Below are 8,495 nucleotides of genomic sequence, written 5' to 3'. Positions count from 1 at the left end.
GTAACATTAACGATATAAGATAAGGGAAATACCTCTCTGGTAGGCATCCAAGACATTCTGAGCTTCATCTTGTGTTATCTTGGCACGAAACCTTAGATTGTTCACAATCTAACTTAGCCATCGGAGGCGGTTGCCCGGATACTCTAGCCGACCCGCATCTAACTCTTTTTGCAGTATTCATTGTCCCCGGCTTGAAAAGGGCTCAGTCGGGTGCACCATCAATACAACTATACGCATCAGTGCTCCTCATCAGAAGAGATGATCCCAACTCCAATATTAACAATCCAAAATCCAAATTAAGTGAATCACATATAAATTGTCCATGTGTCTACTTCCGAATAGTGTTGCTACCAAGTAGAATCCCTACTTTTAGATTTCTCTCTACAAAAATAATCATTCAATGATTTAATTAATAAAAATAGCAAAAATTAACTTTTAAGTTTACAAAATTAATCAAACAGTGATTTTCCCTTTTTTTTTAATAATTTTTTCTTTTTAGTAAAACATTTTTGAACATTTTTATTCTTTTTATCCTAAAATTGACCATACCATTATATTTGACGATCATAAAAATAATGAAAAGTGATAAACAAATAAATAGTAAAAGAGTATGTAAGCTTTCTTGGGTTAGGGTTTATATGAAGAAGATGATAATTGTCTAACGTGATGGTATAATTAATCCTAGGGATCAAAATGTCAAAATGAATGTGTTGTTCCATTGGCCTAAAATGAAGGTGTTGTCATTGTTGGCAACTTAAGTGGGCTTTGATATGGAAATTAGATTTGAGAGAAAGAATTCAATTCAAATAAAGAAAACTCAAGAATCCTGTTTTTGAGGGTCTCTAGAGAAAGAATCCAATTCAAATAAAGAAAACTCAAGAATCCCGTTTTTGAGGGTCTTTGTCCAGCTTTGATCAACCCTTTCATCGGATGGTCATACAGTGTCCGATTGAGCCGATTTTTGGAGGAGAGCTTCACGACTTCTTGATCTTCAAATCCAACGGTGGGATTGTTCATTGGAGATATCTAAGTTAGTCCGATTTGTACGTCAAAACACTCCTTGGTTAAGTCAGATAGGAACTCTGAGTTTGATTCAAACTCTGAGTTTAATTAATCTATAAAAGGAGAGCAAACTCCAGCAGAAGTAAGAACGTTTTGAGGAGCTTGGGAAGAGCGTGGAGGTCGAACCAGAAGACGTTGGTTGGCTTTGGAGATCTGAAGCTTGGGAATAAAAGTTGTTGTTAAAGGAAGTCTTTTGTTTTGCTGAACAAGAAAGAAAGTGAAAGAGAAGGAAGAAGAAGCAGCAGAAGAAAAGAAGGGAACATGGTTGTAGTTACTTGCTTTCAAGAAAGATAAAGGGTTGTTGTTAGCCTGTCTGAAAAGTGCAGCAGAAGCGTGGTGGGCCCATAACCCAAGAGAAACAAGTATTGTTACCATGCATCTCACACAAGTTGAGGTAACCCGTATTCACAAGTTATTGTCTATTATTTTCTAGGTTATGTTTAATGATGAAGAACCTAGATCATATGTAATTTGGGGAACTTGAATTATTGGTTTACATTGTGACCTAGCAAGTTGGAGCTTGTCTAAGGGGTTGGGGTTGGTGCCGTTGTCTGAATTGCATTTTAGACTATAGTAGGGATTGGTGTTCCTGGACTGTTGTAGCAGTCAAAATATCTAGGAGTGTATTGAGTAATATACGAAACCCTAGGTAGGGTATTACTCCGTGGATGTAGGTAATTTGGCCGAACCACATAAACTTTGGTGCATTGCGTTTTTGGTTTATTTTTCTTTGTTGCACATATTGGAGTGCCTTGATTGCAGAGTGGTGGTACATTGTCTGGTAGACCCAGCCACATTGTGGTGTGTGGTGGACGTGTCCTTGTGTAGTTGATAGCTACGAGAAAGTTCTAATTAATCTTGTTTCGAGATTAAAGAAGCTTCACATTGAAGTGAATTTTTGAAGACATTGATTCACCCCCCCCCTCTCAGTGTCAATTTGGGAATAATATAATGGAAAAAAATCATTGTTTCACGACTCCAAACGTTGATTTTAGTTAGTTTTGTTAATTGAGACATTGAATGACTTTTTTTTAAAAGAAAACCGAGAAATAACTAATCACATAATTTTTCTAGACTTTTTTTAAGCATTGGATGACAAAAATGAGTTAGGAATTGGAATCCTCGGCATTTTTTGATAAAGGATTGTACTCCCTCACATCTTTTTACCACATTTAGAAGATGGCTCACTTATGAACATTGATAAAACGAATCATAAATATTCAGAGATGAGTCCGTTTCGAAATGTGTATAAGAGAGTGTGAAAAGAGCGGACTAATATGCAGTCTATTTCTGACAAGAATGTGTGACATGTGTCACAACATCACATCAAAAGGTTGATGTCTATTTACAAGTGATATAATTTTTTTTAAATTTAATCACAACTTTTTAATGTAAATTATAAATGGATTTCAACCATTTGATGTGATGTTATAATACATGTCATATATCTACAAGAAAATGGATGGTCAATTTCCATGTCATAAATGGATTAGATAAATTTCCTGAAAAGAGCACTAGGATTTGGAATCAAGAAAAATGTATAGCAGTTTGTAACTTCAATTATGCATTGAAATGAATATTAGAATACTAACGCTCATTTTGAGTCAAATTATGGAATGGACGATGAAATTGGTTGTTGGACTTGGCCAATGCATGCTACTTACAAGAATTGTAAGGCTTGTATGGATTGTTTATTGGTCAATGCATGCTCCCCACATGAATTTTAAGGCCTGCATGGGGAGCTATTCCGATATTATTGCACACAACAATAATTTAAGGGCCTTCTGAACTAGGGAATCAGCCAAATATTAGAATAATTAACTATAAGCCATCTTAGGAATTTATAATCTAAAACAATGACCTTGCTTGATGAAGGGATTTGTTTATTGTGATATTGGAGACATTGTGCTTATTAAGTCTATCATAAGATGGTAAAGATGATCATTAGTTTGAAGCATATCATATATTGCCATATGACATGGAATTATTTATGTACATTAAAATTGTGAGGAATGATTTAAAAAATTATGCAAGTTGCTCGCTTCAGCATAAAATTTTGCGAGTTGAAAAGTTATATGAAGATGGTACAAAAGTTGTTGAGAAATTTGTACAAATACTTGAATGGTTGTTGTAATCACAATACTTATTCAGAGCTGAAATGTACTAGAGGTACTTTCATTAAGGTATTTAAACTCCCCAAATTATGCAATGCGAGTTCTAATTGTGTCTTAACCCTGTGGTCATTCACATATAATGGACAGGATGCTCTCCATGTCCTCTCACGGATCATTTCACCGGTCTTGAGTGCCCAGGAGTCCTTATCTATTATATGCAACCCTACCTCTCTATGATGATAGTGGGCCTGTTTGATGCTCAGGACCCAGCCACTAACATCACGGGTTAACTAGTTTCAATACCCTTGCCGGAAGGGTAGTAGTACTCATGAGGTTACCTTGCCAAACACTTCTAGATACTTAGCATTCATGTACTTAGGTCTAGATGCATACTCATGTAAGTTCACTAGGGTAATGGGCGAACCCACAACCCTAATTTGAAACATAAAATAAAAAGAGTAATTTAATTCAACATCATCCATATATCTTCATATCAATAATTTAGAATTTAAAAATATAAAAAAACACTCAATCCATTCAATCTCATCCATCTCATCCATTCTCATATTGTTTTCAAAGAATATTGAAAATAGAAGCAAAGATATTTGCTTACCTTTCATTCGTGCAAAGTCACACATATAATCACAAGATAATAAATATTAAAGCAAGGCAATATATCAATAATGAAATTTAATTACATAATTAAACATGCAAGTTAACGTTAAGTATATTCTTCACCTTTTTAGTTAGCATAAGCTCTTCAAAGTTCCACAAAGTCACACTTACGAGTTGGTGATTATAATCAAAATAAACCTAATCATATAAGAGGATCATTAGACATAAATTAGAAGTTAATTGGGTTTTAATAAAGTTCCCAAAATCACCCAACAAAAGCCTAATTTGCCAACTAGTTTCGAACCCACATTTCTCAACCTAATTTCGGCGAAAATCAAATTTCACCATCGATTCGAAGTCGAATTAAAACGAAAATTTGGGAATGTCTAATTGGCAGCAATAGAGTTCTAAGTATACCTTCAATTTGATCCAATTCGTTCTGGATCAGAAAGCCCCAAATTTTACTCTCGCAAGTCGCCCGGAGCATCTTCTGAGAGTCAAAACGCGAAATTGTTTGCAACGGTCCGCACAAACCACTCACAAACTAAAGAGAAACATAAATAAAACTATTTGCTAGCTTTTAATAGACCTAACATGCAACAACTACTCAAATCTATCATTTATTGTGAAGAACACCTCATAAAACCAAGCTTAAAGAAGAGGGTTTGAGGATTCTCACATTTTCTAACGATTTCGCTATGATTCGGGTGTCGGCACGCTTCCGAATGGTTAGGAACCTTCATCTCCCTTGGTTTGTCCTCCTCCTTGAGCCTCAACCTCGTACTAGCAACAAAAAAATGTGAGTATGAGTGAAAGAGAGCTTCAAAATAGGGTTTTAATGGGTAAAACCCGATTCTGCCCCGAACTGAGCTGGGGGCGGTCGACCGGCTGTTCAACCGGCCCGATAGACCGGCCCTAGTTGAGGGGCCAAATGAAGTCCAAATTGGGATATCTTTAGCTTGTTGGAAAGGTCTTTCGACGCTCTTTGTTTTGACACTTTATTCGCATCAATCGGATTCTCCATCACCGATTTATGGCCGTTCCAAGATCACCCTTTTTACACCATCATGATTAATCTTCTCTCTTCAATTAAACTTTAGAAGAGTTGATGAGTCATCACAAGGGTCATCCACCAACATTGGTTCCATTTCCAACCCTTCGGGCTCCACTTGAATGACCCACATTTATCGTCAACTCGAGGCCCGATTTTCTCGATATTGAAGCCACAGGTTAAAGGGGTAGAAATCCGAGGGATTTCACATATAGCCTTTGGCTCTTCTAACATGAAATCATAGGACTCACAGCAGATGGATTCACCGAAGCATAGTACTTGGTATTGACATGATTAAGGGTGTCAATTGTGTATTGAAAACCGTTTAACCGTATCGAGCCGCGCTGTTTAAAACCGCACAGTACCATACCATTTCAAATTCAGTACGTTATATACAAAAACCATTTTTTGAAATTTGGTACGGTGCAGTTTCGGTTTCAAACACTGTACCATTGGTATGTACCGAATACCGTACCGATTTACCATATACCGAATACCATTTACTGTATCGTATTTGAAGGTTATTTTTGTAATTTTATTTTAAACTCTTATGACATTAAGTCCCAAAAAAAAGTCCCTTTGGTTTAGACCTCTGCCGTTTTAGACTTCTTCAGTTTTTCTGTTCTTCATCTCTTTGAGTTCGAGAGTTTGAGAGTTCGAGTGTTAGACTCCTTCGCTTCAAGTTCTACCCATTACCTTCTCCTTCTTGAATCTCCTAATTCTTATGAAATCTTGGTGAAGTTTTGAGATTTTTCTCAAGAAAACAGTAGAACTTTGGAATGTCTTGTGAGGAGTTTCCTTCTTAAGTTTTCATGCCTTCAAGAAGGAGAAAGTAATTAATGGGTTGGAACCGATTGTAGATTGCCTTTGAATCTGGACAATTTCGACAAGAACTACAAATCAACACCAGAAGTAAATTCTTGTCTTCCTTCCTCTCCTTGTTCTGATGAGGTGTTGAAGTTTCATTTCTGTATCACAAGCTTGTTATGCCATTTTTGTAATGAAGACACTGCATTCATGTGTTGAGTAGCTTTATCTTTTGGTTCTTTAATACTTAACCCAAAATCTCATGCTTTTCCTTTATTTTCCTGGGAGCTTCTGCATTTCAAATGAAATCTGGAACTTTAAAGCCACTTCCTAAATCAATACTTGAAGATGCAAAGTATGCAATTCCAGCATCATCAATCTGTAATTCTCACTGGCCATCTCAAACGTGCTTTTCCTATTGAGTTTTGTTACTCTGAGTCTGACCCACGGGGGTCTTCTAAGGAGCAGGGTGAGAATTGGAGGAAACTAAACCATCTTTCTATGTCTGCTTGATCATGGTTTGGTTTCCTCCAATGTCTCACCTTCAAGGTTCTTAGTGCTGTGTTGAAGCTTTGGTTTATTCTAAAAGTGAGATATCATATAACATAGTTATGGGTATTGCAGAGACAAGAGCAGAGTGAATTCCGGTCATTCAATGACACATTTCTATACTCCGGAATCATGAATCTAAGAATTATACCCGTTTGATTGTAAAAATCTCTAGATTCATGAAATCTAGAGATTCACATTTTTACACTAAAAACGTGAATCTGTAGATTTATGGGTAAAGGGTGAAATCCATAGATTTCAAAAAAGCTATACATTTGCACATTCACAAAAATCACGTCGATCAAATAGCAGATGAATCCATGCAAGCAAACATTTAATTTTATAAATTATGACTCCATAGATTTGAAATCTCTAGATATTTGAAATCTCCAGATTCATGTAACCAAACAGGCCCTTAATGGATAACCACTTAATATACTAATTAAAGCATAGACATGCAAGCATTAAGCTAAATTTAAGAATATGGTTTGGCACAGAACATGCAAACTTAGTCTTTGGTTTAGAATTATGAATTTCCTGCCAATAGAGGGTTAGTAGGATGGTCAAGAACTTCATCTCTCAGAGAAGAGGTGCGGGTTCAAACCCTACAGGAGGCATATATGTGTAGTACTCCCCCCTATGTAAAGCTCATGTTCCTATAAAAAAAAAGAATTAGGAATAGAAAAACCTTTGCATGCGAGAATAAAACAAAGGATTGGCACAATAAAAGAAATGAAGTTAGGAGAATAAAACAAAGGGTTGGCACAATAGAAGAAATGAAGTTAGGAACATTTACACCGGTATTAGGTGCCTAAAGTAATCGCTAATAAAACTAAAACTAGAAACACCTAGAAATCCATTTTCAATCCGAATTAACCAAATCCATTTAGTAGCGACAAATTAGAAAATTAGAAAATTAGAAGAATGGGTTTTCTTATACCGAACCGTGCCGTTTTTCACATATCAATTTTATACTGAAACCATACTGAATTTTTTTTTTAAATATCGTTTTCATACCGTACCATCATAGTGAGGTTTCAAGCAAAACTAGCATTTCTAGTGTGTTTATTATGGTAGACACCAAATTTGGGTCCAAAATAATCTAAAATATCCCTCAAAATGGGGGTCAAAATTTGGTCGAAACTTGGTCATATATCATTGAAATTTCACCGGGTTCACCCGGCGGCCTACTGGCAATTTCTGCAAAAATTTGAAAATTGAACAAAAAATCCTATTTCTAAGTGACTTGTAAATTTGAAAATACATTTGCCATGTAATTTAAGTCATAATAATGAATAAATGTTAGTTTTACCCCAATAATAATGATATTATACAAATTTTAATGTTTTTGCTGGGGACCAAGGGCACACATTATAGGCTAATTAGAACATTCACGTGGCCTTTTCACATTCAAAGCTTTTTCTTTTTCTCAATCATAATTGAAGGCAATTGGAGATTCGGAGTTTTGTTTTGTTTTGCTCCAATTGTGAAAACAAAGCAAAACATCAAATCTCCAACTGCCTTCAATTATGTTTGAAAAAAGGAAAAAGCCTTGAACATCAAAATGCCACGTTAATGGGGTTGTACTTCAATGCACTAAAGTCGACCGAAATTTTGATCTCAACCATCAGCAAGCACTGCATTTTTCTTTCAAACGTCACAATATTCCGGACATGAATTTTTTTTTTTTTTTCAATTTTCTGTTTAGGTGAAACTAGACACGATGATGTGACCGACCGCGACCCGTACGCAATGTCGCTGTCCTTCTTAAAGTTCCCATGGCTGCGTGTGACTTCATTTCATCACTCCCTCCAAAAATTCCCCCTAACTGCGTGTACGTTCACTTCATCACTCACTCCAAAAAAATGCCGGCACGACTAATTTAGGATCACAGAGTGCCACGCTTCTCCTCTAGAGATGAAGCCGTGCACTCCAGAAAGTCTAAGAAGAAAGATCTTTGGACGTTATATTATTTTCTTTTTCCTTTTATCAATTCAAAATTTAAAATTTTCTGTAATAATATACTGAGAGACAAATTGGATTGGGAAAAAAAATTGGAGGAATTGAAAATGGATTTGATTGTAAATGACCTCAAATCTAAAGTGGCTGATATGCGAATTTCTATTCTCAGAAGTTATAAGTGAGAGAGAATTAATTGATCTCGTGGATTGAAAAAAAGTAAGAATGGGGTTGCAAACTTTGCCTTAGAAAGATCTAGAAAATTAATCTTACTTAATTTCAAGCTTATGATATTTTACGTGTATTTTGATCATATAATAGAAGCTGAATCATTGTTT

Source organism: Hakea prostrata, chromosome 9, assembly GCF_041222555.1.
Source record: "Hakea prostrata isolate BN-2017 chromosome 9, UWA_Hpros_2, whole genome shotgun sequence".
NCBI lineage: Eukaryota > Viridiplantae > Streptophyta > Magnoliopsida > Proteales > Proteaceae > Hakea > Hakea prostrata.
The sequence above is the reverse complement of the archived record's forward strand: the minus strand, read 5'-3'. Positions refer to the sequence as shown.